Source organism: Simochromis diagramma, unplaced genomic scaffold (assembly GCF_900408965.1).
Source record: "Simochromis diagramma unplaced genomic scaffold, fSimDia1.1 OVJJ01000321.1, whole genome shotgun sequence".
Lineage (NCBI taxonomy): Eukaryota > Metazoa > Chordata > Actinopteri > Cichliformes > Cichlidae > Simochromis > Simochromis diagramma.
This window is the reverse complement of record NW_024386772.1, coordinates 740,894-764,458: the sequence shown is the minus strand read 5'-3', so window position 1 is coordinate 764,458 and position 23,565 is coordinate 740,894. Positions and strand designations below refer to the sequence as shown.

The 23,565-nt window shown below is 41.9% G+C and overlaps 2 long non-coding RNA genes across 3 annotated transcripts; one reads left to right on the top strand and one right to left on the bottom strand.

Annotated features, from left to right (window-relative positions):
• Positions 1 to 4,732: 4,732 nt before the first annotated feature.
• On the bottom strand, positions 4,733 to 17,138 carry LOC120739530. The gene is made up of 3 exons (XR_005697240.1): positions 17,035 to 17,138; positions 6,880 to 6,889; positions 4,733 to 4,743 (listed from the first exon to the last, which is right to left on the bottom strand). It is a non-coding gene; the product is annotated as an uncharacterized LOC120739530 (long non-coding RNA).
• Positions 17,139 to 17,390: 252 nt separating this feature from the next.
• On the top strand, positions 17,391 to 19,322 carry LOC120739519. 2 transcript variants are annotated; one of them, XR_005697239.1, is made up of 4 exons: positions 17,391 to 17,818; positions 17,930 to 18,016; positions 18,121 to 18,259; positions 18,386 to 19,322. It is a non-coding gene; the product is annotated as an uncharacterized LOC120739519 (long non-coding RNA). The 2 variants fall into 2 exon arrangements; XR_005697238.1 differs by having other exon boundaries at positions 17,807 to 18,016.
• Positions 19,323 to 23,565: the final 4,243 nt, after the last annotated feature.

Below are 23,565 nucleotides of genomic sequence, written 5' to 3'. Positions count from 1 at the left end.
TACACCAGCCATTAAAGTGAAAAAGGAGGATAAAGCAGGGTATACTTTAGGGTTGATTTACGAGCTGCTAATCTGAGTCAGCAGATTGTATATTCATGTTTGGTGAATCTTTGCATTTGAAGTGTACTTTTGAATTTTCTGTCTAGGCTACACGTTGGCTACCAAGTTGAGGAGACACGTGAAGTCGGCCCACATGAAGGAGAAACCATACACCTGCCACTGCGGCGCTTCCTACACTGTGAGACAAAGTCTGCTGAGGCACCAAGCTCAGCACAGGACAGACGGAGGAGTTCAAAAAGAGGAAGAAGAAGGACATGGAGAGGAGATGCACACCAGAAATCAGGAGGTTCCACAAGAGTTAGCAAGTTCAGGATGCAGTCACCCAAAGCCAATCAGAGGCAGACCCAAGAAGAACCCTCAGGGCACAGCAGAGAAGGACGGAGGTGAGGTGAAGCAGAGAAGATCACAAGAAAAAGGAGAAGAGGAAGCAAAATTAAAGACACTTGACTCAAGAGAGGGAGATAGCGTAGCTAACATCCAGCACGCCGTCGTGTACGTCCACACAGACGACCTGTCAGCGCCAAGCTCCACTCCTCTGCTCTTCACCTCGGAGGGCTCGCTGCCTGCAGGGACAGAACAGGAGCTGGTGGAGGTTTTGATATCGGAAAGCGCAGAGCAGTGCATTGTGGTCCACGGGCAGCAGGCGGTAGGAGAGCTCCTGATCTTACAGGAAGAAGGAAGTGGACTTTGCTCTGTTGCTCAGACAGTAGAGATAAACACAGTGTAGCTGTGATCATGGCTTCTGAACCCTTTGAGGACATCTTTAGTATTTAAGCCCTTCCTCTAACCTACCTCATCAACGGTTTATTTATTTTGGTACGTTTTATTGCCATTGAACGACCTTTACAGAACAGCTGTGAACTAATTTGATGGATTAGCTGCCATCAAACGATGCACACTTACTTGTCTGCCTTCTGTACAGGAAAGTGTGGGTGTATAGAAAAAGCTCTGAACACGAGCGAACTGTTGACACCCAGTGCTGACATTTACTGCTGATGCGCAGCACTTATGCTGTAAAATTGGCATCAAATCCTCTGCATTTACTTGGTTATTATCTTGAGTTAAAAGAAACAAAATAAAAACAGGGTCTTGTCATTATAACCAAAGAGCTCAATCTTTGTCTCGTTTGACCATAAAACTTTCTCCAGAAGGCAGCTGCACACGTCAGTCGAGCTCATGGATGTTTTGTAGCAGAGGCTTCATTCTTGGTTGGCACAATCAGTCCATTACAGTAACTGGCTTCACTCGTGGTGCTGGTGCTCCAGCAGCTGCCAGTTCATGGAAGATTTAAGGCTTACTGGTTCCTGGGTTGTTCCTAAACAGATTCCTGTTTGGGTGACAGATTTGGTCGTCCTACAGACCTTGGAAATATGCTGACACATCATACTTATGTCCAGTTACAGATCTGAGAGTCTGCAGTTACATAGAAATCATCCATTAGGCTTCTTTTGATCGTGCTCCAAATTCTTGTTGTTTAAAGTTATTAAAGCCCAGACTTACCATGATATTCATGACCATGATGAGTGTATGCAAATTTTTGACCACAACTGTGTGTACATGAGGTTTTAGACGATGGTATCGTTTTTGTGATTTTGCTGCTCTATGATGATACAGTGAACTGTAAATCAAACAGTCAAAATATGATTAAAGTGCAGACTTTCAGCTTTAACTCAAGGGGTTTATCCAAAGTATTGCATTAACTGTTGAACTTGTCAGCAATACCAAAAAGTCTACCTCTCCATGGTTAAGAAAAACAACTTCACAACAAGAACATTCTTGAGGAGGTGGGCGTATCTCAGGCCGATCAGTGTCTACACGTAAATACAGAAGATTTACAGTAAGGTGCAAACCAGACCAGGAAGGGCAGATTAGACTTTGGCAGAGAGCAGCTGTAACAGCTGACACAGTTCTGTCTACATTCTCAGAGGACTGGATTTAAATCCATTAACTGTTGTTTTTCTAGCTAAACTTTTTACACTCGTTGTTCTGGGAAGGACACCTTTATATTGCAGTTGTGTTATGAGCTTTGTCCACGTGTTCTTTTATCACTTGAGGTCTAAAATAGGCTGTTATGTAAGATTCTGTCCTTGTGCTGTTGTACATGGCAGTCAGGCCTGCAAAGACAAATGATGAGAATAAATGGGTATTTGACCTTTAATCTAACCTTTCCTCCTTTGTTGTATTCTCTCTGTGTAGGATGCCATGTTATAAAGGTGCGCTTCAATCAGGGATCCCACTCATCATTAAAGACAAAAGGCTGTTCGAACAAATGGGATCTAACTAATTCCCCCGTGGAAATGACAGGAGAACATGCGGCACTGTGCAAAGATTTGAGGCCTGAATCTTAAAATAAACACTTCACTAAGATAATAGACCCACACAGACGTATATACAGACAACTATTGTGAGTGACAAGGAGCCTGGACCGTAGGGATGAGCACAATTCAAATTTCCACATTAGGATACATGTTGTAAGGTGTGCTTTAGGTGGTGGCTATATATTAGGCTGTTTTCTCATGTAATAGTGAGAGGAAGCACTTGTGCAATTTCTGTTTTGAAAAATGCGTTCTTGGGAGGTTAAGCAGACTTAAGGGCACTCACAGGCTTCAGGGCTTAAGGCAGTCACCATGTAATTGCAGTGTCTGTGGTTGGAGGCTGCCTGGAGAACTTATGTTGCATGTCATCCCCTTTCTCTTTCACCTCATTTCCTTCACCTTTCTACCATCGGCTCTCAAAAGGAATGAAAATGTCTCCCAAAGCTGCTGAAGGCAGGAAGAAGAAAAGCATTAGAAAGGATCCAAAAAGTATCATTTTGCAGCCCATCAATTCAGACCCATTCACGTTTTGCTCTTCATATTGTTGATGGAGTTTAAACTCATGCACATTACACTGCACTGTGGGGTATTTAATGTTGGAGGGGAAATGGCAAATATGTCCATCCAGACAAAGTCTATATCATAAAGCGAGCTGTCTGAATAATGTTTTTAGAGTCACTTTCATCTACTCCACAATTTACAATCTTTCTGTTTAGTCCTTGGAAATATACACAGCCACTAGAGTAGTCTAGACTTACTTCACTTTAATTCATATGTAGAAGTGAAGAAAAGAAACCTTACGAAGCTAAGAGACACAAAAACGAAAGAAGAACCTCAGGCTGTCACAGTTTTTTTTTTTTTTTTAAACACTACTGTCTGCTGTCTTAGAACCGGGAGACTGAGACTGGGGATACAAGCAGATCCAGCTTTTCTGCAGAGACTCTGGGCTCAGCCTTAAAGACAGAGTGAGGCTCACTCTGTCTGATAGTATTGGAGGCATGTGAGGTGATGGGGAAATGTCCCACCAGATCGAAGCCCTGGGGCAGATCTCTTCAGGCTTTGGAATAATTCATGGTAGAGTGGTCTGGGCATCAGACTGTTGTCCCCATAAACTGGACTCCAGTAAGTATCAGACGATGGGTGTAAAGAAGAAAGGACGTGCTAAGCTATTAATGTGAAGGCCCAGATGATAAGAAATGAAACCAGATAAATAAAATATCATTCAATAAAACCAGCCGACAATCTTCTTGTATGAGCTAACTGTCACAATCTGGGAGGCAGATCATCTGGAGGAGGAGGATTTGTACCCAAACGCAGGCACGGACGACAGCGTAGCTGTGAGAAAGTTCATTAACAAAGAAAGGCAAAATATAAACCAAAGCAGAGCACTGCAGGGAACTACGCTAACAAAAACCTAAACTGGGAACAGCGACAAAATAATAATGAAAGGAACAAAAACCTGCAACGAGAAACCTGGAGCAGGGAGAAGCACACAGCAGAAATACAGGGGTAGACACACAGATGAACCAGCGACTAACAGAGGGAAACGCAAGGCTTAAATACACAGGGGGATAACGAGGGAATGAGACACAGAAGGGGAACACAGCTGGGAGTAATCAGACATGTCAAGACCAAGGAGAAGCAAAACTCAATACACTGACATAGGACACAGACTTTCAAAGTTAAACAGGAAACAGAACAGACACAGACTAAAAGACAAGAAAAGATAAACAATGACAAAATCAAAGTTCAATAGTAATACAGAAACACTGGGTCACAGACCCAGTAATGCTTGTGTCATGCACCTGTCAGTCCAAGTGGGATGATAGGTGCACTTTGACAGAAGAGTCTATGGGGGTCACTAATGTTTGGGGACAGCCTCATGTGTCCTTTTAAGGAACTGCTTAAAGTTCTACCAATAATTACTAGTATAACCCATTTGATGAGGCTGTGTGCACTCCAGTGACATCACCGCATAGAAACATGAAACACTGTGTTCTGAGTCTGTTCACGTTTCTTAGGGGGAGTAAATGCAAAGCCTTAGTCATGCCGCTGAAAATGGATACGAGCCGCTGGAGCCCCAGCATGTTAGCGTCATGAAAAATACATACAACCAGATCTCAAAGGCTAATGGATGTGTGACGCACACAGAGAAGTGGTGATGCACAGGGCGAGAGGGAAAAAAATCTATTCATATTACTTAGTTAAAACTTACCCATAATTACTGTATCAGGGCTGCCACTATGCCAGCAGGTAGATATTATGTTTAATGGTTTTCAGAGCGCCTTTGAAAAAATGTCTGGAAAATAAATAAAAAATGAAATACATTAAAACATGACATGAAGTACAAAGACTGATATTTCTTTAACTCGTAACTGATGAAAATTCACATCTAACTGGACACGATATGATACAAACTGAGTACATCTATGCTATTTAGTTCCATTATGGGGAAACCGGACTGCTACTACACGCTGCAGTAGTGCAGATTTCAGCTCAATCAACCAGTTTAAGGTGGAAAAACCTGACTGGACACCTCAGACCACAAAACTATCCCACATGTTTGGTCAGAGGTCAGGACAGCCTCATGGCTGATTCAAAGGTAAACGCCAGCCAGCAAATCCAACCAGTCTTTCATTCACGATGTCTGTCATAAGATGAGCCGGGGTGTTCACAGTATAAGGTAGGAATTACAGCCCTTTTAAAAAAGTGTTACTTCCCGTTTATCATGGAAAAGTGAGAACTTGGTGCAGGATTAGTGGGGAGGGAAGTGAATCAATACTCAGTACTGCAAAAGAAAAGGAAATAAACACATCTCATGTTTCCTGGATGTCTGCTCACAGCAGCGGGTCTGAAGGGTGAATGAAAAAGTGGATCTGTTTTAAAACAGTGTGATATGTCTGATATCAGACGTCTGAACTTTTATAAGAATTACAAATTGAGCAAATTTAGATGTGAACATTTATATTTAATTTAAATTAAATCACTGAATCATACCTGTTATTAATCTCTGTCTCTCTTCCACAGCATGTCTTTATCTTGTCTACCTTCTCTCACCCCAACCAATCACAGCAGATGGCCCCGCCCCTCCCTGAGCCTGGTTATGCTGGAGGTTTCTTCCTGTTAAAAGGGAGTTTTTCCTTCCCACTGTCGCCAAAATGCTTGCTCATAGGGGGTCATATGATTGTTGGGTTTTTCTCTGTATCTATGAAGCGCCTTGAGGCGACTTTTGTTGTGATTTGGCGCTATATAAATAAAATTGAATTGAATTGAATTGAACTTCTTTGGGTTAACAGCCAACTTTCTTCCATTCCTCTCCGAGTCACCTAACACATTTCTGGTGCAGAAGTTGGCCTCACTTTAAGCCATGTACTTATCAGCCGACATCAGCGTTGGACCTCTCTAATGCTCTTGTGGCTGAATGAGAGCGAAGCTACGCTTGCCAGGTTCAACATCTGTTGTGAGGAGGCTGGATTAAGTGGATGACTGAACAGCATCTGGCAATTTCGGCGACTTTCCCAAGCCAGCAATCACATCCAATTCACAGAGTGATTGGCAAGGTGTGCAGAGGTGAGAAAGGATGCAGGGTTTGAGCATACTTCAGTCAGCTGCTTTCATCACTTTAGTGTGTCTACATGAAAAGCGTACACTAATGACAGGCTTTTCACACCACTTTCCCTCCAGCTGACAAAAAAACAAATGACCAAAAATACCAAAGTTTTTTTCTTACCTTTAAAGCTCGAGTTGTATGAGAGTGACGTCATATTGACAAATGACAGATTTCACTAAATGTAATTGTCTGTTCTGATAAAAGCATACAGCAGCATTTACAACTCTGATATGAAAGTACTTCACTCTGAATTCTCTTCAGTTAATAGTATTCGTTTTATTACCATACACCTGAAATACAGGCATGTAAACAGTGTAAGCACTGTAAGACTGAAGGCTGAAATGTCTTTGGGACCATTTTGAGGTGCTATTGTTATGTAAATGTGTAGTGTAGGCTTCAGGAAATTTGTTAGTGTCGTACAGTTTCGACTGTTGTGTTTATGTCTTGTTTTGTTCAGTCTTTGAGTAGGGACAGAAAAGATCTTTTAGGTTTTATTCCTCTTAGTTTACTTTTAAATGAAATTTGAACTCATTTACCTTTCTGAACGTGAAGGACCAAATGCAGCCGTTTATTTTAGGCTCAAAAGATGAAAAAAGGTCAAAAAATACAAGAAATTAAATTAAAGCACACCGCCTGACAGGAAACAACAGGGGATATTAACAGACACTGTGACAAAGACTAAAGGAAAAACAGTGCTATTGATACCCAGAAGGGGTAATCAGATGGAGTGGAAACAGAACAGTAATGTAGAATGTGTAGTAGAGTAACGAGACACAGAGGCGTAAACAACAGACAGGACACAAATAAGTAACAGGAAGTGAGAAAGAATAGCTAAACATGGAAACAGAAACATATGAAAAGACACAGGAGGAAAACCTGAAGGAACAAATAAACAAACAGAAAACTAGATTGAGCACTAAAAACTCAAAAGAATGCAGAATGTAAATGATAACCAAAGCAAGAACAAAACAGACACTACAATGAACAAGAACTGAAATCTCTAAAAACTAGTAAAACCAAAGGTGCAGGACAGCGATGCTTTCATATCCAGTGTTATCAGCAAAAACTTATATTAATATTCAGTAGGCATTAAAGGAAACACCCTTGAATGCTTTAAATTGTATCTTTTGGATAGGTCCTTTTCTGTTACGATGGGGAGCTACTCTTCTTCTGTTACCCCTTTTCGTTGTGGTGTGCCCCAGGGGTCTGTTCTGGGCCCTATGTTGTTCTCATTGTACATGCTACCCTTGTGCTCTATATTTGACAAATATAACATTTCTTTTCATTTTTATGCTGATGATACTCAAATCTATTTTTGTCTGACCGATGACACCCCATCTTCTCTACGCTGCTTTCTTGATTGTATGAGGGAGGTCAAAGGCTGGTTATCCAGTAACTCCCTTTTTCTTTTCTTTTTTTTCTTTTTCTTTTTTTTTTCTTTTTTTTTTTTCTGCCTGTCCCGTTTGGCTCTTTTGCCATCAGAATTGTTGTCTAAAGGCAAAGAAAGATGCCCAACGGATTTACTTTACCAAATTGACCATCCCAGCCTTGCCGTAATGGTCTATTTGATTCACCTTTTATTGTTTATTTTATTTTCACTTGCTGAATACGGGACAGACTTGACTGGGGGAAAGAAGGGGAGAAAGAAAGAGGGAAAGAGAAACAGCTGAGAAGAGGGACGGGGGAGAAGGGCAAAAGACAAAAACCAACAGAATGAGCAGAAAAAAAAAAAAAATGCATATATCAATCACCTGGATCACCTGCTGAGAAAGAAAAAAGAAAACAAGCAGAAGAGAACAAGAGTAATAGAATAAACAACATCACAATGATATATGGGAATATGACAGTAAATACTAAATATTAAACATTATTGTGCAGCACATAAGATCAACAGCACACAGTGTGCTTTGAGGTAGGAGCCAAAAAGGGTGTAGTTTGTGGGTGTGATCACCCGTGTGTACACCTGTGAGCATGGACGCGCTTGTTTTTTTTTTTTTTAAAGGTTCCTTCATGTAATGATCTGCTAGAGGGTGTGGGGGGCCCACAGCCCCGTCCTCCAGGGCATGAAGCAGGTATGGAGGAGATCAAAACTCCAGACATCCAGAGGCCCCCAGAACACAAGAGACCAAGGAAGACCAACAGAGGGGTAGCCGCGCCACTGTCCCAGAAAGAGCTGAGGAGAGTCCCAGATGAGGGCTCACTCAGCAGCCGCGGAGCAGAAGCCAGGGGGAGTTGCAGTGACGCGCCTGTGAGCTCCGCCGGCAGCCAGCCGTGCCTGAGTGACCGAGCCCCAGGCCGAGAGGCCGGGGGCACCCCACCTCCGAAGTGGCCCGAGCGAGCCCCAGGCTCCAGGCCCCGATAAGCGGCCGCCAAGGAGTGAGCCGGTGTGTACCTGGACGCCCATCCCCGGACACAAAGAACCACCAACGCACCGATGTCTGAGGGAGTCCGCCACTGGCAGGGGAAGTGGTGGTAGGGGGAGATAGGCCTCCAAACCTTGGAGGGCCTAAGATGTCCCCAGAGAGGTGGCGTCTGATACCCAACATGACATATAGACACAGAAATACAGGCACACACAGACACAAACATCCATTCCCACCCTCATGCTCTCATATGCACTTACTCCACACTCAACCAACGTGGAGACAGACATAAAGAGACGCTGTACACACGATCACACTCCCCAAGCGTACTCTACAAACCGGGTCTAGGTACCCTTGCCCCTGGAGGGGGGAACTGCACCCAGACCCAGGTGGTGTTACCCTTTTCCCTGCGGTGGGAGGAGGCAGACCGCCCCGACTCCGCAGCAGCAGGGAGGCCCCACACTCCAGACCGCAGTTGGACGGCCAACTCCTCCTCCTAGCCCCCCGGCTGCAGCAGGCCGCAGAGAACGGGGGTGAGAGAAGACTCCAAACCTCCCTCCACCCGCTCATTGTAGTGTTGATGCATGTGTGTTCTAAGGTGCAATTAAAACCCAGGAGGGCATGGAGCTACCTGCCAGAGAGCAGCAGGTAAGCGCATAGTCCCTCCTGCTAGCCCTCAATGTCTACGTGTATTTAACATTGAGAGGTGGGCAACGACGCCAGGGGTGGGGTGTACACCCTGATGGTACTTTGGATTCCGTGTATCGTGCCCACCCCCAAGATCCTATATGTATGTGTAATGAGAGTGTGAGTAATGTGAATGTCTAAGTTGTGGGATAAAATTGAGGCAGAGGCAGCCAGAAGGGGACAGAGGGGGGGGGTAGCCTCCTCTGCACCCTGGTGACATACCCCTACTCCAAGGTCCTGCATGTGTGGGTGGTTGTGGTGGAGCGGGAAGAGGGTAACTCCCTTTTTCTAAATGCAAACTGAAATTATTGTCTTTCATAGCCACATCCCTCGGGGACAATTAGCCGATATATTTGGGCCCTTTGCTACCTCCCTCTCTGATACAGTACGTAGCTTGGGTGTTCCTTTGGACAGTTCCTTTAAACTTGATAAATAAGTGTCCTCTCTAGTCTAGCTTTTACCAACTACGACAAATCTCTAAGGCTAAGCCTTACATACCGCGAATGGATCTTGAAAAAACATATCCATGCCTTTGTTACTTCAAGATTAGACTACTACAACTCCTTTTACTTGGACCTCCAATCTGCCCGTCTTCATAAACTGCAACTTGTCCAAAATGCAGCGGCACGCCTTTTAACTGGTACTAGAAGGTTTGATTCTATTACCCCAATCCTTGCTGACCTACACTGGCTGCACATCAAATATCGGATTGATTTTAAGATTTTATTGCTTACATTCAAAATCGTAAATAATATTGTGCTGTGCTATTTAACTGAACTTCTCAGCCTGCATACTCCTAGGAGAGCACTTCGATCATCGAGTCAAATGCTCTTGGTGCAACCTCGGTCTCGGCTGAAAACCAGAGGTGATCGTGCTTTTGCCATTGCTGCACCGAACCTCTGGAACAGTCTTCCAGCTGATATTCGCGAATTTATTCAGTCTTTTAAAACACGATTGAAAACTTATTTGATTTAGTATTTTCAGTTAGTTAGTGATTTATCGCATGTACACTTTGTACTTTTATTGCATCTGTATGTAATTTTAACCTATTGTGTTACTGGGTTTTTCCAGTTGATATTTCTGTGTTGATTTTAGCTAACTTTTACACTAGGAGTGAAATATTTGTTTTAACATAGTACTGTTACTGTATTTGTACTCTACTATTGTACCCATATGTAATTAATTTTATTTCATATTTTACTATTGAGAAACACTTTGTTGTACCTCTGGTCTCTAAATGTGCTATATAAATAAAGTATTGATTGATTGATTGATAAATTTGCCAAGAAAAATGCATAAAAATGTGGACTTCCCAAAACGTGTTCGCTTCCCTAATGTGCTGTTTTTTGGGATTTCACACAACAAATGAAACAGCCTCAGTGGGCCAAGTGAAGAAACAGCATTAGATTCATAACAGCGTCCTGCAGGACTCCCAGCCGCTCCGAGCTTTAGCTGAAAAAACATTACACTCTTGATGGTTGCTAAGCTTCTCTGTTAGTTGATATTTAAAGACGAAATGTTTTAATGAGCTTTTCTCGTCTTTTGGGGATTAATTTGCCATTAGATTAGTCGGACCTTTGGACTATGACCGGGGATTTAAAACTCTTTGTCAGGTGTCACACAGTTTAGAAACTGAGAGCTTTCAGAACATTGCACTCAGAGGACTGAGAGGTTTTTTTTGTCTGTCTGTCTTCAGTGTTGGTGTGCGTCTCTTTCCCACCTCTGCTGACCCGTCCCCTCATGTTAGAGATCTGACTCATGCAGTGGGTCCACACACATCACCCGTCACATCACTGAAAATATGCAGTTTTTTAATTTCATTTTTTTAAATTTTTGAGCTCCAATTTAAACAGACACTGCATAGCTGACAGGACTCAGGCAGTTTTTTTAAAACCTGCAGTTCACTGAAATTTCAGAGTGACTTAGCGACACAGTGGCTACAGGCTCCCTGCAGTAATACATCACCATACACCGAGGGCTTATAACTGCAGCTGAACACCTGCCTGGTGTAACGGGGACTTTTTCATTCTCGCCTTGCCACCATTTCTGTCATCTTCATATTTTTGATTAGAAAGAATATATCACTGTCACTCAGCTTTGACTAAAGTAAAAAAATACATTTCCTCCACTTTATTATACACTGTTATCCACTGCATAAATCTGTAAGTTTCCTCATTGTCAAAGAAATGAACAGTGTCTAATTTTTATGGTAGTTTCAATTTAATGAAGAGGGACAAAATATCAACTGAAAACACACAAAAACATGCAAAAACCCACAAAAACACATTACATGAAAGTTATGAACCGATTTACATGTCACTGAGTGAAAAAAGTACATGATACAGTATCAATAAGTCAATCAAAGATACTCCTGATCTCAGCTTCTTATGTATCATATTTCTTCCGTTCCAACCTCTCCACCACCACAGGCAAGAGGTCAAAGGATGACTGATGGTTGTAGACCTGCACATGGCTGGAACAGGCGATGATACCATCTGCAAGAAGCTTGCTGAGAAGGTGACTGTCGACATGATTAATCAGAAATGGAAGATTAGCTCAAGAGGTGATGCAAGTTATCTACTAGTTGAAAGTTGTTGGTTTGATTGGGCAAGTTGCTTTCCTCCGCATTGAATGTGTGAGAATGTCAGACAGAAGGCACTTGTGTATAGAAAAACGTGGTTGGGTTAATGTTGTATAAAACACTTAGAAAAGCACCATATAAAATTTAGAAATGGAAGAATATAAAATGACTATCAGTCCCCCTCAGGCTGGAGTTCCATCCAAGATCTTGCCTCATGGATTGAGGATGAGCTTGAGAAAGGTGGTGGTTGAGCCACTGAACATCTGACGACATGACAAAGTGGTCAGATGAAACCAAAATCGAGCTCATGCCCTGAGTATGACCCAAGGAGCACCATCCCCACAGTCCAACATGGAGGTGCAAACGTGACGAGATGAGGCTGTTTTGCTGAGGATACAGGATGACTTCACTTCACCAATGGACAGGGCTACGTACGATCTTGGAAGGAAACCTTCCTCCCTCAGCCAGAACACTGAAGTCAGGCTGTGGGCGGGTCTTTTAGCATGACAAGCACCTAAAAGACATCATCAAGGCTGAAAAGAAGCACATCAAATAGTAAATGGTCTGTATTTGTATAGCGCTTTACTTAGTCCCTATGGACCCCAAAGCGCTTTACACTACATTCAGTCATCCACACATTCACACACTGGTGATGGCAGCTACATTGCAGCCACAGCCACCCTGGGGCGCACTGACAGAGGAGAGGCTGCCGGACACTGGCGCCACCGGGCCCTCTGACCACCACCAGTAGGCAACAGGTGAAGTGTCTTGCCCAAGGACACAACGACCGAGACTGTCAGAGCTGGGGCTCGAACCGGCAACCTTCCGATTACAAGGCGAACGCCCAACTCTTGAGCCACGATCGCATCAAGGTCATTGAATGGTCTAAGCCAGGGGTGGGCAACCTGCGGCTCTTTAGTCCTTATAGTGCGGCTCCGCGTGTTTTGGGAAAATAAATTAGAAGTATTTAGCTGAAGTGTATTTTATTTATGTTAGTTCTTTTTTAACTTGTAGTTCTAGAAATATAAAAATAAAATTAGATTCTATTATTTTTTCATCGCTCAAAATAAGCGTCACACTCGCGGAAGCCGGTGTACCCGCCGAAACGCCGTGCATTTATCGAGACTTTCAAACCCAGGTAGGCCAATTATGGATCTTCGGATCCACATTATGTCAGCAGCTGTTCTCCACCATGAACTATGTTAAAAACAAACACTGCTCACGCCTCACAGAAGACAGCTTACAGTCCTGCGTAAACAGGTGAACAAACTGCAATTTTTATTTGATAAACTTTTATTTCATATATGAAATGCTTTATAAATCTCCTAGCATCAAGGTTATATACACATGCACACATTCTGTAGGCAGTCTGGAAATGCTTTTGTACAGTGAATGTCAAATATGTGAAAAGAAAGTAACTAAACTCGTTAGCAGGTCTCCAGTTGTTGCCTCAGACAATGTTTCAGGGAAAAACAGCCACTGTATTGTATATATCTGTGTACATGACCCTAGCGGCAGCTGAATGAGAACGGCACTCACGACCCCAGAAAGTTAAAGTTTTTATTCATTTTTTTTTTATATTTGCCTTTTGGGCTTCAAGACTTTTGCAGAGAATAGAAGAGAAAGTCAGAGAGACCTCGGCACATGTCGGTGGATCCTGACATGATTCATGAAAATGAGTTTTAGTCAGACTCACACTTCACAGCTGGAACTGAGACACAGTTTCTGCCGCTGGGATATTATTAGCTGGTTTTCCAGTGCTCCTTTCTAATGGTCATTGTTATATATTGGTAAATGTCTGTTCTATTAGTCTGACTGCATCATTATCTGGTGCTGTCAGAGTTTTCCCACACTTCCTGTGATTTCTGATTATTTCTGCAAAGAGGTGTTATTGTGATGGACCACCTACACATTATATGTACAGGACTAGCTCAGTCATAGGAACTCTAGTAAGACTTCATAATACGACTCGAGCCCGATTCCCCTGTGATGAAAACAAATTTCAGGGTGTTTTATTTCTAATGTACCTACAAATATTTAGAGGTTGACACACTATAATGTGGGGATAAGTCAGGTTTTTACAGGAAACAAATGATCATTGTTCCAGTTTCACCTTTTTTTTTTAAATTCAAGAAATTTTATGTATTTTACAGGAAAGGAGACAAATTATTTAAATACTGCATCATTTCTTGATAACTTTGTGGAAAAACAGACAACATTTCTTCATCTTGTGATCTTGTAATAATATAAGATGGAGTGACTTACCTAACTTGCAGGTAATAAGGAGTTTCTTGTACAGTCAATCTTTATTACATTTATAATGGCGGGATAATAGGAAATTCCATAATAGAACATTCATCATCCACATCAGCACAGTGAATATCAAACAAAGATGTAAAAAAATTAATATAGAAAATGGAAAGTAATCTACTCCATAATGTGGGCCGTGCCACAATAGTACAGTGTATTTCCAGTGCAAGACGGGGAAATGTTTTTTGTTTTCTTCAAAATGATCATGACACTGCACACTACTTAAACATACTTAAAGACCAGAGCCCTGTAACAAAGCTCGCAGTTTTCTGTGCTGATATGCAACATTTGGTGAGCATGCTCTGAAACTTACATGGTCTCTCACCTCAAGGCTCAGCTGCTGCAGTTTCTAAATGCTCCCACTTTGCAATCACTTACAGCTGATTGTTGAATACGTTGGAGGGAAGAAGTCACAAACGGACTTTTTGCAAAGGTGGCATCCTGTTAGAGTCCAATGCTCAGAGTCAATGACCTCTTTAGGATGATCCATTTTTCTCAAATGTTGGTGAAGGCAGACAGCACGGCTCGATTTTACACACATGCAGCAATGAGACTGAAAAAATTAAACATAGCAAATTAAACAATGCTGTAAGTTGGAACACATATCGTACAGACTGATAAAATATAGAGTGAGCTTTGCAATGAATCCAAGGATAACAACAAGAAGCACTCGGGGTAATATTTACTTTGGAGGGAGTGCTATTGTATTTAGCATATAAACACTACGTGGAAGTAGGTCACAGGTAATGATTTGTATGAAACTGGACAAGAATAACTTGAGCATATTATTCAATATCCACTACAGCACCTTTCTAGCTAACGAGGCAGCTCATTCTCATTCTCTGAATGAAACTTTGACGATCGAATGCATTTTAGTGTGAACCCGAAACAAAAAGCAGATGTGAAATGTAAAAGTGAGATATGATATTTGATTATGATAAAAAGGAAAAAAAGGAGGAAAAAAAAGAGCGCTTGGACAGGTTTTTGAGGGGCTCCCACACAAACGCAAAGCAGAAGATGAAGCATCGCCAAATATGTTTCCAAAGCAACTTCCTTCCAAACCAAAGACTAGAAAATATGATGAAGCATATCCTGCCTTAGGCTTCACAAGTGCCACAGTAGGTCTCCCCATTAGTTTCCCTGCGTTGGGAGCAGCGATGGGCCGTCCAACCCATATGGAAAAGAAATAGGAAAAACTTATAAAAGACTTGCATCAGTTTTAGCTTGCTTTCTAGGGATCTTATATCTGTTTTCACTCTTGTATGCTTTTCATACAAGTTTCACACAAGACAGATACAAACTTTGTAAGATTTATATATATATATATCTTTTCCATGTGGGAAATCCCAGACAAACAGTATCCTACAGCTGTTTATGTTTTTGACCCATTTTGCTCAGAGAGGCATTTTTTGAAAAATGTATTGATAGCAATGTTGAATATTATCACACAGGAAAAAACAACTACATGTAAAATAATCACACTGTGACGCCTCTGCCTTTGTAAATGGAGGGACAGTAACTGTGTGTGTATATGTAAGTGTGTAAAAACTGCAGATGGTCAGATTAACAGTAAGATTAACATACCTTTGAGGTTGCGTGACGAACTCTGTATTCCTCGTCCACATGTAAACACAAAAACTGAGTTTTAAAAAATCTCAGTTTTTGGTGATTCGAAACGCCGTGTATGTGTGGACGTAAGGCCCAAACCCCCAGAAACAGCTGCATTTTCAAAAATACCCGTGTAGGTGTGGACGTGCCGTAAAAGAGTTAGTAGTTGGTTTTTTTTTTTGCTGCCTGTAATTTATTGCAGATTACTTGTATTTGTTTAACTGTTTACTAAATGTTTGAGGTGTGAAATAAACTGCAATGGAGTTTGAAAACAAAATATGGGTGTGTTTGCGCCCGGGGGGGGGGGGGGATTTTCTTGTAAAACAAAGGGGGGCTTAACAAAAAAAAAAAAGTTTGGGAACCTGTCAGTTTGGCCAGTTCTCCTAGATCCCTTCCAATAATATGACGCGAGACTGGAATAAAACGTATTCATGGACTGGAAAACTTTATTGAAGAAGGCACATGTTAACACAGCACAACCCTCTAAAAGCATCTGCCTTCTTTTTATACTCTCCCTGTTTCAGGTGAACATCCGGACTGTAGTATGGGGGCTAACCAGTCAAAATAAAAACATAACCCTCCACACAAACAAACAGTCAATAACATTAGAACACATAACAAACATATACATCATTCCAACACATACTATAAACAAATCAATAACATAAGCTTCAACCATTTCTATTGAAATTAAAACCCTTCTTAACCAGACTCCCCTAAACTGGCACACTGGAGCTCAGAAGCAGGTGATTGAGCTGCTTTTACTCTTTTGCTCCACATCCTGCAGGAAGCAACCAGGAAGGATGAGTACTGTTACCAATTGTCTTTTTACACATACCAAAAGTTTAGACTGCAGATAAATGATTAAATGTAAACAGCTCAAACTTCAGCTCTTTTCTGACACAGTTGGATGGACGGTCCCCTTGTCTCTTCACCTTTACAAGCTATCACTTAAAATCCTAAATTCAATTCAATTTTATTTATATAGCACCAAATCACAACAGCAGTCGCCTCAAGGCGCTTTATATTGTACAGTAGATACAGAGAATGAAAAATCAAATGAACGTAATAAAGAATCCAAAAGAACAAATGTGTGTTTTTCTTTATTATATTGTTTAGATTCCAAACAGTTAAACTAATAAAAATACAAACGAGGTAATGGGACACCTGCTCTAGTGTCATGTCTGATTCAAAATACCGACACAGCGTCCATGTTCAGTGCGTTTATTTACAGTGAATGATTAAAAAATACAGACAATGGAAACTTCAGATCGTTAGCAGCAGCAGAAAAAAAACAAGCCATCTGATCCTCACCCTCCCAGTTAAGAGATTCCCGTCAACATACCTGCTGCCTCCTTTCACTTTAGTCACTCACTCCCAGGTAACTCTAAGCCCAGGTCCCAGAAAGGAAGCCAAAGATAAATTGAGAGCTCCCACAAAAAAGTTAGACAACATTCAAACACAGAAGAGAAAAACCCACAAATTGTTCGTTAAATAAACATCTGGGCCCGTATCCCTAAAGATTCTGAGAATCCTCTCAGAGAGCGCCTAACTTAACCTAAAAATTCCTTGCCAGGAGTTTTAGCTTAGAAGTGATTCCAGAATATTTTCAGTGAACTCTGAGCAAGGAATGGATGGAAAATCCTATCTTAGTGAGGAGGTGTGGTTGACCCCGTTGCTAGGTATGAGTCATTTCAAAAGCCGTGATTGGTTGATCCTACAAGTTTGATGGAAATGAGCTTTTGGTGATAATGAGCAAAGGATGTACCCTCAAATCAATAAACATAATTATACACTCTAATCTTATGCTGACTGTAATTGTAAATAATATTTCACATTCAAAAAAATATCTGGAAAATGAATAGTAAGCTGTAGGGGTTATAGCCTAACATTAGAATCTAAAATATGTGAAAACTTAAACTCATTACACCCTGTTCAAATAATGATTCGTGTCTTATTTGCTCATATTAATATCCTAGCTGGCATATTTTGTACTTTCACTCCCATATGGACCCCATTGAAAACAAGATGGCCTATCTCAAGGGGCTGTCCTTAATGAAGTAGAAATCACAACGTTACAAGTCCAGTGTGGTCTTAACGAGGGTAACACGGCTCAGCTTTTATCAATGTCTGTGATTGCTGGCTGGTCTATTTATAAAGGCTTGTTAACAAATATCCTACAAACACAGAAAATGGAGAAAAAAAAAAAAAAAAAGGACTCGCAAGCCGAACTGGACTGAGGAGCAAGGGTTGTTGCTGGCCCAGTTGGTGAATGAACATAAAGGTATGTTACGAGGAAAATTTGGCCCAACTGTCACTAGCCAAGGCAAGAGGCACGCCTGGGACACAATATCCCAAACAATCGATGCCTCTTTTCCACTGGTGGTGTGGACAGGTGACGATTGTGAGAAAAGGTGGTATGTGCTGCAGTCCAAGGCAAAAGATGAGATTGCAGCACACAAGCGGGAATCCTCACTCACAGGTGAGCAAAATATTATAGCCTACCACATTATCTGGCAACTTGCTCCTGCTGACAAAGTTAATTTACATGCCTAAGTACTGTGTTCATTGACTGTTTCTTTCTAGGGGGTGGACCACCTGCAAAGCGGCTGTCCCAGGTGGCCGACACTGTCTTTCAAGTCCTGGGACACTCTGAGGTCAGTGTCACCGGGCTGCCAGCAGGCATTGACACATCAATGATGCAGGCCCTTTAAGTGCAGCAAAGGTAGGACACAGGGTTATTCATATCTACAGTGTTTATTCATTGCAGAAGCCATTTCATGTGTTATCCATGCTCATTGTATTAATTTAATCAAAACAATAATTAAACTAGGCCTATGTATTTCTGTAGCATGGAGCCATCACAAGAACCGGGCCCATCAAGTTTGCCGATGAGATTGCTGCCTGAACCATCTGCAGCTGCTACTCAGGATAGCCCGGCGGATCAAACACCATTCCCATCCGCAGCACCTGCTCCGTCAGCATCCCTGCAGGAGAGCAGATTGCAACTCACAGTTGATGTTGTTTGAACAACAAAAAAAAAGTCCTTTCCCTTCAGGAGGAGTGCTACCGCCTTAAAATTGAACATCTAAAAAATAAACCATTTACAGATTGTGTTCTGTGTCTTGCATTTAACAATTGCAGGTGATGTGCAGTAAAACTGTGGTAGTTCTTAATACCATCACAAGTTCTCAAAAGACATGGGGCTACAGCTTGCCTGAAATGTAAATTTGTGAAGTTTGCCCTGTAAGGCAGTCCACTCTGGGCTAGGTTCCCCTGTGGAATGTAAATATCTTCTTCACCACCATCCTCATCGTTGTCTTAATCCTCATCGCCATCCTCCAGAGGTTCTGCAATCTGTCTAACCTTGCAAATATTGTGTAATATTGCACAGGCTATGATGACTTTGCTGACTTTTTCAGGCCTCAGCCGCACCTCTCCGTGGAGAACATGAAAGCGCCTCTTAAGCTGGCCTATGCCACGCTCCACCACCGCTCTTGTTGTCTTGTGGGCCCTACAATAGAATACAGAGACCTTTAATTATTTGATGGAAATATTGCACTACTTGGATGCTCTAACATATTGCTTGCATTTCATTTCCATGATTTTTGTATTGTTTGGCTTGCCTGTTATAGTTTAGTTGGGGCCCTTGGCGTGGCTGGAGGTAAGGAGCCATGGTTTGCATGGGTGCCACTGTCCCCTATCAAGTGGCAATTAGCTGGCACATAGCGTCTCTCAAAAAGCTGTCTGATGCCACTCTCGGAGAGCATTCTCGCATCATGTGTGGAGCCTGGCCATTTAGCCACAATGTCCAAAATCTTACAGGCCGCATTGAACACTATTTGCACATTGATGCTGTGGAAATTCCTCCTGTTAACAAAGACAGCCTCGTCCTCTGATGGCGCAATTATTCTCACATGTGTTCCATCAATTACACCCACAACGCCAGGGAATCCTGCAATCTCCATAAATGCCCTTTTATGTGTGTGTAAAGTGCGGGCATCCAGCGGGAATGAAACAAATTGTGTCACAATATTAGGTTGTGACAAAGCTGTCAGTGTTTGGGTGATGACTCTGCTGATGGAGGATTGGGACAAACCAGAGTCATCACTGCTGCATCGTTGCATTTTCCCGGTTGCCAAATACCTCAGGGTTGTGATTACTTTCGTCTCCGGTGTAATAGCGTTGTGGTGTCGAGTTGGTGAAGTAATTGCATCTCTAAGGAGATCCACCACAAACATGATTCCTGCACGATCCAATCTGTAGCATCTCAATAATTCCCTGTCATCCAGTGTTTGCAGGACATCTCTCCTGCCTCTTCTGTTGGCCATTTTGTGCAGCTGCTTAGGGGAACTCCTAAGCCACTAAAAGTCCTCTTCCCTGCTCTTAGCAGATCTCGCCTTAGGAGCCCTTTTAAGCGCTAGGAATCTTGAGGAATAGCTTTTATATTAACTGGGATTGTCGTGTCACTTTTAGGGGAAATTCTAAGAAAACGTCATGACTCTGAGAATTTTCTTAGAATTTGGCCGCTAGGAGCCACTTTTTGCACAAAGATTCTTTAGGGATACGGGCCCTGGTGTCGAGCGGCCGGCTTACGCCAGCCTAAATAAAGAGCAGCTGATCAGTAACAGGTGAGGTCAGCTCAGGTGCCCAGGTGTTGATGGACGGGAGCAAGAAGAAGGCCCACCTCTAAAACACAAGGTGTGATTAATGCAGACACGCACACACACTAACTTTATACAAGTGCATCCATAACTATGAGATGTAAAAATACAGACTGACATACAAAATAAAAAGACAAAAATACTGCAGTACAGTATCACATTTTAAGTAAAATAAAGTATATATAAAATGTATTTGTGGCACAAGAGATGCCAAAATGTTTGCATGTATGAGCCGAGAGTCCCACACATGCAAACACCGCGTACTAAATATTTGACTGAATAAAGTGATATTCCCTAATTGCCGTAAACAATTAAGCTAGGTGGCTAAATGTTTAATGTTTTGGAGATGCCACGTGTGAAATGTCTATCACGCGCTTTGCTGAGATATCAGCCTGATCGGGTGTTTTCCTTCTTTTTCATGCATCTTTCTTTATGTTGGTTTTGCATGAACAGCAACGTGGCAGCATTGCACCTGCAATTCTCAAACTCTGCAATCTTTGTATATAAGATTCATACAAGTGGAAAAGTTTGAGCTTTTATCCTTCTTAGTGGTCAGTCAGAGAAAAGTTATTTCAGTTTGTACACCATTCAACTCTTACCAGTTTAAAGGACAATAAGAGGCTGTGCAATTCTGTTTAAGCTGCGTCTGTCATTTTCAGTGCATAATGCTTTCATAGCTCCAAATGTCAGCCTTTTGTTTGCAGATGTACCTTCTCTATAGGCTGTTGGTGGCCTTCATTTGCAACACGAAAATGCCTGAATACACTAATCCACCACAGCAAGCAAGCAAGCATTTATGAACCTTTCAGTTCAAATTCATTAAAAATTGATAAGACTAAACGTTCCAAGAAATTTTTTTTTCCTGCAGCAGTTTGTATTATTTTATGATGGCACATAAAAAACATCCCGCAACAATCATCACTCAGAGTTTGGTCAGTTTGGTCCACTGGGCTCAACAGTCTGATAAAAAAGGATCCGTTCTTTATCTTGCCTAAGACAGAAAGGCCTCCTGTCAGCATCACTGTCAGTGCTCAGTACTCAGTGATGTTCCTCGTTTCACTGAATGTGCTACTAGACATTTTTAAAAAACGATTTCAACATCTAATTATTGTCCAAACGAGAAACACTTTGTTGTGTGAAATTTACTCATAACGTAGCTGCCTGGTCTGAACAAAGCCTCTGGCACTCCCCACACACAAGCTAATGTTAGCCAAAGCTGATCTCCTGGTCAAGATAAATCCCCCAAAACTGTTAAGATTTGCTCTCAGAAGGGAAATGGCTGTTAAAGCTTCTGCAGTTAATATATTTGACTTTCATATTGAATGAAATCACCATGTCCCATATGAAAACCTACAAAGAATTATTATTAAAGTGAATAAAAGCACAAACATCAAAAACAGTCATAGTGGAACTCCATGAAAAAGCTGTTCCTCTCTGGAGTCACTACAGGTGGAAACATCGAGTCATTGTTGGATTAACATTGATCAGATGGATACAAATAGACCTGTGAATGGATGCTTATATTGGATGCTGTCTGGGTAAGTAGGCAATTGTCTGCTAATATGTTCACCATAATGTGGTAATTATGGCTAGAAAATCAGAGCAGTGTGTCACTCTGCAGCTGTGAAAGCAACATTAAACACAACGCACAAAGGCAAAAAATGGATGGTCAACAAATCTCATTAAGACCAAAGCCCACAATAAATGATTCATTTTGTTTGGGTGGAAACACCTGATGGATCTTATTTCCATGTGCCCAAGGCTTCATTGGAAAAACGAACAAACACTGGGCGACACAATCCTTGCCATGCACACACCATCGCACATAAACCACAATCCACCAAACACTACTGTTGTTTGTGGTACACACAGCTTCTCACAGTACATGGTTACCTTTATAAGTTCAGCTCTGTAGCAGTCACCTCAGAAACATCAGTATGTATGTATACTTTTGTCAAAGATCACAGATGATGCCTGAAACGATTACAAAATTATATATACCAGGTAGTCAGTAAATAAACTGTATATAGTGCTCCCTCCCTATAATGCGGTTCACCTTTTGCGGCCTCGCTCTTTTTCTGCAATTTTGCATGCATTTTTTTAAAAACATTTTTTGCACAGCGCATTGTGTTCTGCATCCTGATTGGCTGTAGACCATTTTTAATCAATCTCCGTGCCGTGTCTCTGTACAGTACAGAACGCCTTCAGTTTGTCAAATTCACGTAAATCTTCGATCCTAGCAGCGTGACTCTGAAGTGCTGTACTGTGTGTTTGTAAGTTTTCTCCCCAACAAACACAACACTGTCGACCACCTGCAGGAGCCTTTGGTTTCATTCTATAATACTGGACTTATTTTTCTACGAAGGTTTGAACTTTGAGAGTTTAAACAAGAGAGAAAAGTGTGAAAATGTTCATGCCTGTCTGAGAAAAGTGTATAAAGTGTGTAGTGAGGGGTTTTACTTAAAACATCTATAATAATTGTAAAATATAAAGTTAGCTACTTTGCGGATTTCACCTATTGCGGGTTATTTTTAGAACATAACTCCCACGATAAACGAGGGACGACTGTATAAAAGATGGATTTGGCTTCTCAAACGTCTCCACCTTCAGCTGGTGCCCAATCCACACCTCACTGGACTCTTGCAGAGTTGTGGTCACGAGGTAGATGGTGCTTACCGTGCTGGTAATCCCCTAACCAGACGGTGGACACTGGAGGTGAAGGCAGCTGTTATACTGAGGAGGTTAACTATTGGCAGGTAAAAGCAGCAAAGCACATTGGACTGTGGCAGAGGAAAACGCACAGAACAAGAAGTTCAGTCAGCTGGCAAACCATCAGATGACTCAGAAGGTTGAAGTGGCTTTCTGTTCACAGTGGATGAGATTTGCTCTGAGTTTCTCAAGGCTCTACAAGACTGCATTAAAGTCAGTGAGAAAGCCTCTGGATCCGTAGAACATTTGTCACAGAATTTCCAGGTGGAGCCAGGGGGCAGAGGGCGTCTGTTTTGATGGCAACAGGATCTTGTCTCTACTATTTGCAGATGATGTGATGTTTTTCTCTTCAATGAGTTTAGTCATCGAGCTTGGAGTGAGAAGAATTGTGGCTTTCTTGTGTGCAAGAAACAACAGTATGAGTGTTTCGGGGGAGCCACTATTGTATGAGCATCACTGTGTTTTTCCAAGTTGGATCCACACTAAGCTCTCGTGCTCTGGTGTGTATGGGAGGAAACCACAGCATATCATGAATACTGTGGTTTGTTCTGAGGGATTTACTGTAAATTCAAGATTTGTCTTCAGTAACTGAAAAGTGTGCTGTGTTAAATGGCTAAACTATGGTACAATCAGTATCACCTGCAACACACTGATTCAA